Genomic DNA, 12,133 nt, shown 5'->3' with positions numbered 1-12,133 from the left:
CTGATCCCACCTCTGGTGTGTCCAGGGGTCCGTGTTTGCCCAACTATCTATTTTGTATTGCTTGTAGGAGTTATGAGATTGATCACTGTTCGTTATCTTCACCTTGCATGTGCTTAAACAATTTACAAAAGATTAGTTTCTCTTTAAAACTCTTCAAATAATGGACAGTTCATTTATAAAAAGAGGGAAGACAATAAAATTGATTTACAAATGTATTTTGATAAACATTTATTGATATTTGAAAGACCATAGACCCCTTTCTTGCAACATGTGGCTTATCATGTTATCGGATAACCCCAAACTTTCCGTTGGCCAAGATCCAACAACCCAGGAAATACTGAACGCTATATTTACCTTAACGTGTCTTTGAGGGGAATATAACATTTTGATTTTTCCTATATTGGACCAAAATGAATAGGAAATTTCAAATTCCATACGACTGGTTACTGTTTTGAAGTCACTCAATGAAAAGACGCGTCTCTACTCACTCTTAACTATAAATGACTTCTATCACAAACTGGAGTAGCAATAATTGAATTTATGTTAAAATTTTGCTCTTAATCCAAGGCAACATTGCAGCTCTGTTTCTATCCATGTAAATCATAACAGAAAAACATGTCAGGTGTAAAAGATTGTCATTTATTCAAAATGACGAAAACTGTGAGTCCTAAAAATACAGAACGAAATTGGCCGGGAGACATACCCGCATCTTGACTAGAAATGCAATATTAGCAATAATTGAATTGATACACGTAGTAAAATCGAACCCTATCTAAAGAGGACCGAATATATTGCTTGATATAAGTTGCACATGATTTTATTAAATCATGATATAAACAAAATAGGATATTGCACTTTTTGTGTATACAAATCATGAACAAGATGTGTTTGTGAAACACAAATGCCCCCGATAATGGCCAATTCCGAAGATGGCCAAGGTCAAATATCTTGGTACCAATAGAAAGATCTTGTCACAAGAAATGCTCATGTACAATATGAAAGCTCTAAAATTTACCATTTAGAAGTAAAAATAAAAAAAATAAAAAAAGTAGGTCAAATGTCAAGGTCAAAAGGTTTAGTACCAACGGAAAGGTCTTGTCGCAAGGTATACTCATGTGAAATATCAAAGTTCTATCACAAACTGTTCAAAAGTTATAAGCAAGGTTAAAATTTTCAAAAGTAGATTAAACGTCAAGGTCACAGGGTCAATAATGTTGGTACCCACGAAAAGGTCTTGTCACAAGGAATACTCATGTGAAATATCAAAGCTCTATCACTTACTGTTCAAAAGTTATTAGCAAGGTTAAAGTTTCAGACAGAATGACAGACAGGACAAAAACAATATGCCCCCCGATCTTCGATCTCGGGGGCATAAAAATGGATGACCAGGTATTGTTTCCCAAATTGTAGGCCCTAGTAACCAGTTTCAATGTTTTTAAAGTAATCATATAATAAAACAATTATTGACATTATATCGGTCAATACAATGTTTTCGCTAACCTTGGAGTATAATATTTACCCCGCCCGTCGAGTATTTATCATTTCAGGCATATAAAACCCTGGTAAAATGGTAAGCAATTTGCAGTGGCTTGATAAAAGCCCCAAATCTGCTGAAAAATTTCTTTTTCAGTTGGAGTAGGGGAAGGTAATTCTGTTTACAATTTATTCATATTAAAGCGTCCAAAAATAACTGTACCCTGCTCAACTATACATGCAGCTTTTCAGCATACGTGTTGTTTTCTTGAAATTTTATTATCATTGTACCGTGTCCGCCTTGCTAAAAAGAGACTGTACGCGAATAATGTTTTATGTATACATTAGTGTTGGACAAAATGATATTTCGCACTTTAGGTCTCGCTGGTAAATCTGACAAGGTAATATCGCAGAAATAGGTCTCGCAAAATAAAAGTAATCACTATGCACTCAGAGTGTCTGCTAAATGTAAGGGGTATAAAAAAAAAAAACCTTGGAAACTTAAAAATCAAGAAACGATTATTATCAATATTACGTATTCTTTACTTGGCCTATTTAGCTCCACCTGGGGTCTTAGTTCCAGGCCCTAATGTCACAAGTTTCACAGTCTGGGTGGAGGTATCCTTGTTCATTCACATTGTGACTGCAAACTCAAGTGTGTTCGCTTCGTGTTCCGGATAAAAAAAACAAATGGATACATTTAATATTTTTCTCTATATGATTAATTATATTTAGTTTGGGACCCGATCCCCTGGCCCTGAAGTTACGAGTTTCACACTAGTTTGTATCCTCACAAGTCAAGGTTTTGTGATTACATGTACGTACGTGGAGTGTATGTAATCACAAAACTTTGGGGCTTTTATGCTAATTTTTACTGATCACTCGCGATCGAGATGTGTTACATATCTAAAAGTAATCTAAATTGCCCCCCCCCCTCCCCCTCTTAAGGCCCAAGGGGGAAATAGTCGGGAATTATCAACCCTGAAGTTTAAAAAAAATGTTCAAAGAGTTTACGACGCAAAAGTGACAAAGCATGCATATAGCATCCGGTCATCAGATTAACACATGAGAACGTGACTTTAATATGTGGGAACAGTCCATCTCTCGGCCAGATATTTTGGATTGAATATAACGTTTATCCTACGTACCATAAAAATGAATAGAACATTCATACTGAATTACTTCAGTAATTTCATGTGCATTACATTCCACCAATGTTAGAGTTATAAACAAAGTGGTTTATACAGAATCAGCGGATAATATTTTCTGACATGTAGCTGAAATATTTCGGCTTTAAACAATACTAATGGCTTACAGGAGATTGTGTATAATGTGTGTGATAGGCAGATCGCCCGTCCTATGTTATTTTAACGCTGTATCTTTCTTGCTACATTGCGTGTCTGTGGCACCAACTCGACTCCTAGTTTATCTAGATAACAATGGCTGAAGATTGATTTCTTTATATCGTATAACTGATCCATAACTGTGTCTATATAGTGCAAAAAATGCATGTCTGCCTTCACTCTCCAGGCAGCATTTTTGTCATGCACAGGTTGATAGGTACGTATTCAAGTGAAACTGGGAGAAGGCGGAGATAGTACGCATTGTAATCTTGTCAGATGTTGATATAATGCCCGAAAAAAAAAATTAAACTTCAAGGAATCAGAGAAAAAATTGCAGGTCGTCTATAGTCGGGAAATTCACCTTTTCTACAAAATTTATATGTTTAGGTGAGCGGCTGTGTTGCCTCTAGGACGCAACAGAAACTTTGCTGGACGTCGAGACTTTAAACATACACGCCCCTGAGAGTTTGTATCTGACAGTGGATTTTGATCACGGTATCAACCATCAAGAGTTGCTGTCATGGAGATGAACAGTCAGACTGGACTGTACATTGGTCACTGCCATTCGGGGGAAAGATTCGATTAGATCACGCAAGGCTACATCACTCGACTGAGCATATGAAACTCCAACCCCATCCATTGTGTCAAGCTTCAGAGTATAAACAAACTCTGATTTACACGTCTTGAGAATGCTTAAATTTCAACAATCTTTGTGGTTCTTGAAAGATTTTCACATAATTTTACCCAGTTGTTAAGTATGATTTAAACGTTATTTGACCACAATCTGAATTCGGGGCTCATTATTTCTAGTTAATCTACTCTACATGGGAAAGTATGCATGAAAGGTGAAGATAACGAACAATGATCAATCTCATAACTCCTATACGCAATATAAGATTGGGCGGGTTTTTCGAAGATTGGTCCTTCTCTAGAATATTCCAGCATAAAATTTCATACCAATTTTAGCCACATCCTGCTCACAATTTTTATCACTCCTCCATTACACAAAGTAAAGTTAACACTGCATGAAGATCCTTGATTATATAAAAGTTTGTTCTTTCCTATTTTTTCTACATAATCCAATGGAAACATGAAACTCGGTTTTGGTGGGCCCATCCCGACATAAAGGTCATGGTTTGAACTAAATGGATTCTTCATCATATAAGGATGTTTGCTTATTACATGGATAATATACCTATGTGTTGTCCTCTGGATTGATTGATTGAATATTGTTTAAAGTCCCTCTTGAGAATTTTTCACTCATACGGAGACGTCCCTGCTGAATTAAGGGCTGCAAAATTTAGGCCTATGTTCGGCGCTTAAGGTCAGGGAGGTATCTTCAACGTGCCACACCTGCTGTGACACGGGACCTCGGTTTTTGTGGTCTCATCCGAAGGACCGCCCTATTTAGCCGCCTCTTACGACAAGCAAGGAGTACTGAGGACCTACTCCAGCAAGGGGGTACTAAGGACCTATTCTAACCCGGATCCATCGTAACTTTAAATCTTAAATGTGATGCGTTATGAAATTTGGCAATATTGCATTGTTTTATTACATAAAGGGGAAAGGAGTTTTCAGTAGAATAGTTACTTTCTGTCAATTGTCTTTGATTTTAGTTTATTTCTTGTTGTTTCACGCCGATTTGGCGCTATTTCAGCCTTTTATTTCGGTTACGTGCAGTCGGTACATTAAAATGATTATGGGTTTCATGCACACTCTCATAGTACTATAAAATATATAAATAACCATGTACACTCTCGTAGTACATGTACTATAAAATATATAAATAATCATGTACATGTACACTCTCATAGTACTATAAAATATATAAATAATCATGTACACTCCCATAGTACTATAAAATATATAAATAATCATGTACACTCTCGTAGTACTATAAAATATATAAATAATCATGTACACTCTCATAGTACTATAAAATATATAAATAATCATGTACACTCCCATAGTACTATAAAATATATAAATAATCATGTACACTCCCATAGTACTATAAAATATATAAATAATCATGTACACTCCCATAGTACTATAAAATATATAAATAATCATGTACACTCCCATAGTACTATAAAATATATAAATAATCATGTACACTCTCATAGTACTATAAAATATATAAATAATCATCTGTATATGCTTAGAAATAATACAGGAGTGAAAAATATATTGTTCCAGAGAATTCTCGAGTGAGACATTAAACAATACAGAATCCATCAATCCCTGAAAAATTCGCATAGCGATTTGTAGTCTAACAGACAATTGTGAGGCATCGGGCCTGGAGGTTATTAAACTTTTACTGTATACTCATACTCAAACATGTTTGTTTTGAGTACAACTCCGAGTAAGCTCCAAAGCATACTCGGGAAATCTTGAGCATGTACTCCATTTAAGTATGAGAATGATTTTTAAAAAGTTTTATAACCTTCACTTTTGAGTATGAGTACAATTTAGAGCACGGAGTTTGAGTATGAAAACGTGCTCAATTTTGTTTTAACCTTCAGGCCTGGATAATTCTGGTGCCCTTGTACCATAACTTTTACCCTTGGGATCATGAAACTTGCAGTTATGGGAAAAGACATCTGCTCCCTCTAAATATCCATTTACATGTAGTTTTAATTAAGTCTCAAATGTTTTACACATAAACCCTACATGTATGTACCAAGTTTGGTCCAGCTCTGTTCTCAGAATCTCTAGATCTACCCCGGAAATCTTAAAATTTTGGTAGATGTCTTCCTGCTCGAAATGACTATATGCATTTAGTTTCTCTTACCGATGTGCAGTTGTAGAGAAGATTTTTGAAAATTGGTCAATTTTTGCCCCGCTCGTGAGTCCCCGGCGTACAGGGGTCCTGAAATTTACAATATATGTACCCTACGTCCCAAGGATGCTTCATACCAAATTTGAAAAGAATTGGAAAGGTATAGTTATCAAGAATTAAAAATGTTTAAAACTGCCTTTCCATTTGGCATGTATTTTGTTTTAATTCATTTAATTACATCTTTTACATATAAAACATCAATATTCATGATTGTGACAATTAAAACATGCACTTTGAGTGTCATCGATATTGTCATTATTATTCTACCATAACAGTCTTTTTTAACATTTTCGTCACAATATACATTTTAGTACTGGTCTTCATATCATGTCATTTTACAATGTTACCGTTCAGATGGACTGAAAGAGCGCCTTCAGGAGAGGCTCAGCCTTTGCTGCTATGGTCGTTTGAATGCTTCCTATCTTTGAGAAACTTATTCATATCTCGATGTTAACAACACCTCTAGGAACCACATGGTGATTTCCGCCCTCTTGATCAAGAACATCAATTCGTAGATTCAGAATCTCTAATCTCATTAGATTATGAAGACAGAAACATGCTAACACTATAGATTCAATGCTCGGTTGTCTTTGATACTAATAGCCATCTGTTAGCTAGTATTCCAAATGCATTAATTTCTACATTGTACCTTGCTCTACAGACTCTGAAGTGAAATTGTGCACTTCATTGGACAAGTTTCTCTTTAAAATGGTTGAATTTCATCTGCCATTTCCTGAGACAGAAAGTGTCGTCACCAATAATGAAGACAGGTGTAGTCTTGTCATCGTATGGCATCCAGGAAATCCCAAGTTTCAATGACGTTTCAACCATTTGAAACTACTGTATGTTAACCCAAATAAACTTATAGTCTACAGATCAACAACCCCCACTGGGATAATGGAGTGAAACATTCCCCATCTCGTAGACGTTACACGTACCAACAACATGGCACCGGGATCACGATCGTCGAACTTTACTCAACTCAAATTTGATATGAGTAACTTATTTTACTCTGCTGAGTTTCGACTCAAAAAAGTGTGTCACGAACCTAAAGAAACTCAACTCAGAAGAGTAACAAAACTCTGTATAAAACTCAGATCGTTTACCTGTCATATGCGGTCAGGTTCTTTGTTTTACGTCCAGTGGAGACTTTTTCATTCAAGTTGAGACGTCGCAATTAAAAAGAAAATGAAAACTTTCTTGACTTCATCGTTTCATTTATATTTGGTTATCATTTTATTGCTTTGATGAAGTTGCGTCGTCTGCTTGGTGCACCATTCGTTGCAAAATGGAAGCTGTACTTAACGATATCATTTTGTCTCTGGATGATGAACAGCCGGATAAGGATTTCGAGAGTACTTTGTAATCCCCCTTGAGCTTCAACTACTCCTCTTCCAAAGAGAAACCCCACATAGAGCTTAGAAAGTATAAAAGATCGAGCCGTAGAAGGAAAACACCCCAGAGAAGCGGCATAAGACAGTGTGTCCACGACAGAGGTCGAGTAAGTTAAATGTTTAAAATGTTATAATATACAATGTACATGTAACATGTCCATTATTTAAAAAACAATAAACAAGTCATAAACAATGTGCCGAATTCGTCATCTCTAGATCGAGAATTATTTTTGTAATAAATCTAGCAATAATTTTATTTTAAAGTTGACTATATATATATATATATATATATATATATATATATATATATATATATATATATATATGTCTATATTATAGATTTCTTATTTTTGTTAATATTCTTTCGATCGATTCCCTTGGGGATCCAGGTTAGAATAGATCCCCAGTACCCCTTGCTTGTCGTAGGAGGCGACTAAATGGGGCGGTGCTTCGGATGAGACCGCAAAAACCGAGGTCCCGTGTCACAACAGGTGTGGAACGATAAATATCCCTCCCTGCTCAAAGGCCGTAAGCGCCGCCGAGCATAAGCCCAAATTTTGCAGCCCTTCATCGGCAATGGTGACGTCTCCATATGAGTGAAAAATTATCGAAAGGGATGTTAAATAATATACAATCAATCTTGCGATCGATGTCATTTGTGGTTTTAAAAAAACGGGGGTCTATTAAATATTCCTTCTTGCTATGATATAAACATAATTTTCTGACCATCCATTCTTTTAATAGATATAACATTTGAATGTTTGACTCGATCTATTAAGAATCTAATTAATATCTATTTTCTTCTGTTGATAGAGAATGTATCGAACCAAAAAAAAGGGGGGGGGGGAGCTGCATCAATGAGCGTACATGCGTGCCGGGTGTCCTAAACAAAGGTTAAAAGTCATTAGAGAATGTCCCGAAGATTCTCTAAATCTGCCTCAATGAAAAAAAAGTTTATTTTAAAACAATACCAGCTGTAACTGACGGTAAATAAATGAAAAATAAAAACAAATGTTTAACATATTTGTGATTTAATATATATAACTTTATAGAATATGAGAGAATCTGAAGCAATAAACCCGTCAAATCAGCAGAAAATGTCGATTCATGAATCATTGTCATCCTGTCAGTAATTCCTGCTCGTAATCTCCGATATGCATTGACCAGTTTCGCAAAAAAGCGAAAGAAAGGCACTGATTTATAGAAAATATTCACTATCAAAACTTCATTTGAGTGGCACATTTGTTATCACTTTCTTATACTTATTGTACTTGTCATTCATGAAACGATTAAAACAAACGAAACGTGTAGTTACTCACGTCAATATGACCCCCGTCTCAGTAACCCGATTGTGTTCGGCAATCATCGTTCCTATGTCCGTGTATACGACGCAATGGCGGTTTATACGAAACGCTTATTGTAGGTATGCTCTCAAACAATATTCCCTTGTTTATTGTGCTGAATTTTTCTTTAGATCCTGGGGATGATATACCTATAGGTATTATTTGCTGCACAATTGGATAGTCGAAAAAATGCCCTCAGTTACAGCTTGTATTGCTTTAATATCAATGCAAATAATGTCATTTTAATACATAATAAGGATTGGAAGGGAGGCAGCGAAGCCATATGCCAATCCCCAAATCCAGTTGAGCAGCAGTTGTTAGTGGAGGATAGACCCTCTCTGAAGGGCCTGGATTCAGGTTCTGACATTGGAAGCACGTACATGTATGTATACTATACATGCATATGAATATTTAAAGTACTATAGTATACTACCTGAAAACTGCAAAGTTAAACTAGATTTAAAAAACAAAACAAAATATATCTTTATCCTTTATGAATATATAGTTTATATTCATTAATACATGGGAGGTAGACTGCCTGCCAGGAGTGTCCCAACTCTTTGTCTACAAGTCTAAGCGCCTCAAGACTTCCGTGTCAAACCCTACATCGACCCAGACTTGTACGAAGGTGCGTGTAGCTGCAAATTGTCACTTCAAAAGGAATTTATTGAAAAAGAGAAGAACATGGATATAGAGATGGAAGTGATTGAGGTAAAGAAAGGGAAGTTAAGGGGGGAGAGAGAGAGAGAGAGAGAGAGAGAGAGAGAGAGAGGAGAGAGAGAGGAGAGAGAGAGGGGGTAGAGAGAGAGAGCGAGGGGGGGAGAGAGAGGGGGTAGAGAGAGAGAGAGAGAGGTTATGAACTAGTTAGATGGAAAAAAAATATTGAAAGGTATTCGTTTTTTATTTCACGTATTTACCTTGCAGTTGATTATTAAAGAAGGTTCTAGCAATATGGTACCCGCCCCCCCCCCCCCCCCCCCCCCCCCCCCCCCCACACACACACACACTCGTGCCGTCCACTATCAACACACTGGCGATAGACAGGTGGAGAATCCACAATATCATGGCAATCAATCCCAAGATTGTGCAAAACAACGCATGTCACTGACAATGGCGCATGCTTTTTCAAGATGCACGCGTAAACCTGTAAAAAGTTTTACTACTTATATAAACCTCATTAAAATAACTCGAAATTAAAGACTTGTTTCATTTCGTTAAAATAAACAATTGCTTGAAAATTAGCTAATCATGAAGATATAACTTCTTAAGTGAATGAAATTTGAAGATAACGAACAATATAAGCAATACAAAATAGATAGTTGGGCAAACCCGGACCACTGGACACACCCGGGGGGGATCAGGTGCCTAGGAGGAGTAAGCATCCCCTGTCGACAGGTCACACCCGCCGTGAGCCCTATATCCTGAATAAATCTTTATATTTTTCTCACTTTTATGCACAAATGTAAACAAGGATGCATAAAATAAATTCAGCATTTCATATAAGAGAATCATTGGCTGTTTTTAGCTCACCTGAGCCAAAGGCTCAAGTGAGCTTTTCTGATCGAAATTTGTCCGTTCTAATCGTCGTAAATTTTTTCCATTTTCATCTTCTCCAGAAACACAGGGCCAATTTCAACCAAACTTAGCAAAAAGCATCCTTGGGTGAATGACTTTTAAGGTTGTTCAAATGAAGGGCCATGTCCCTTCAAAGAGGAGATAATCACAAAAATGCAAAACTAGTGTGGGGTTATTATACCCCATGCAACGAAGTTGCGGAAGGTATGTTTTTGACCCGTCCGTCAGTTTGACCCGTTGTCAGCGCAACTCCTCTGAGACCGCTCAACAGAATTTGTGAAACTTTGTAGTTAATAAGGACACACTGTGTAGATGTTCATATTCCTAGGAAATTCTGATAAAATAATTTTTCTGAGTTATGCCCCTTTTGAATTTTGAGCCCGTCTGTCCTGTCCTTGTAGTAATGCATAGCATTACCATTCATTATGAGACATTGTCAAGCAATGTTGGAGCGTGAGGTATGTGAGCTTGCTCATCTCTGCTTTCTTTCATTTAAAAATCTTTTCAAGAACCACTGGGCCAGAAGAGCTGAAATTCATATGAAAGCTTCCTGGCATAGTGCAGATTCAAGTTGGTTAAAACCATTGCCCCCGGGGGTAGGGTGGAGCCACAATAGGGGATCAAAGTTTTACATACAAATACATAGGGAAAATAGCTGAAAATCTTATGAAAAAATACGAGATAATGGGTAAATCTTTTAAGAATCTTCTCAAGAACCACTGGGCCAGAGAAGTGTAGATTAAAGTTTGTAAAAACCATGTTCCCCGGGGTTAGGGTGGGGCAACAATGGGGATGAAAGGTGAATATAACGAACAGTAATGAATCTCATAACTCCTATAAGCAATGCAAAATAGAGTTAGGCAAACACGGACCCCTGGAAACACCAGAGGTGAGATCGGGTGCCTAGGAGGAGTAAGCATCCCCTGTCGACCGCTCACACCCGCCGTGAACCCTATATCTGATCAGGTAAACGGAGTTATCAGTAGTCAAAATCAGCGTGCCAAGAACGGCCTAACAATCGGTGTGAAACACGTCAGACAGCATTTGACCCAATGATAGATTGTATTAGCAAACTAGATTGTTATAACGACCATAGTATTTGCGAAATGCTGACTTTAAACGAGGCTGTTGAAACCCCTGCACCATCAACTTGTTTGTCAGTAGCCTGCCTCGATTTAAAAACTGACCATACGCAAAACAAGCTTTTGCATATCGAATCAGTTGAGAGACATAAACACCATATACAGGTGATAATGGAATATTGCTACATAAATATGGGAAGTTGACGATGGAGAAGTTGAAATCATCCCCTTTGTCATAAAGTTGAGTTATTAGTTTGCCGTTAATATCTACTTTCAATAAAATATCTAAGAATGAAGCAGAAGTGGACGACTCTGTGATGTCTTTTATTTCGAGTTCACAGTGCCAGGATTAAGGTTTTACATACAAAAATTATAGTGAAAGTCTTTAAATATCTTCTCAAAAGCCAATGTTTTAATTTTAGTGTTCATTGAAAATTTGCTAACCTACAAGGAAGCAATTTAACATCTTCAGGATTCCGTAGGCCTGCTTTATTGTTAACCTGGTCCGACAAAGAGCGGTGTTGAATTTTTCTCGGTTCTGTTTGACGGAGTCAGGTAGGGGGTCATCAGATATTTCCTCACTGCATATCCCGAATCTCCTAGTACAAGACCTGCACGGGCACCTGATAGAATAGTTTGAAAACTGCTTAAAGGGATAACAAACCTCACTTTATAATTATTGGCTTGGTTACTTTGTGCCATGTGACTAGTCAACCTGTTTTAAACTCTAACTAGACAATTTGTAGTTACTGGTCAATGTAAGGCGAATATAACGAACAGTGATCAATCTCATAACTCCCATAAGCAATACAAAATAGATAGTTGGGCAAACACGGACCCCTGGACACACCAGAGGTGGGATCAAGTGCCTAGGAGGAGTAAGCATCCCCTGTTGATTTAAGCCCAGTCAATTAATTAGTCAGGGATCATGAAATTTATACAGGGATGACTGAATTCCTCAGAAATCAGAGGAAAACTGGTCAAAAAGGGAGGAAAACACCTCACCCTACCTGGAAAAATATCATTTTCTGCCACTTTAGATCAAATCCAGAGTGTTTCATTTTTTCGAAAATTGAGCAAA

The sequence above is a fragment of the Ostrea edulis genome, chromosome 2 (assembly GCF_947568905.1).
Source record: "Ostrea edulis chromosome 2, xbOstEdul1.1, whole genome shotgun sequence".
Classification (NCBI taxonomy): domain Eukaryota; kingdom Metazoa; phylum Mollusca; class Bivalvia; order Ostreida; family Ostreidae; genus Ostrea; species Ostrea edulis.
This window is presented reverse-complemented; position numbering follows the sequence as displayed.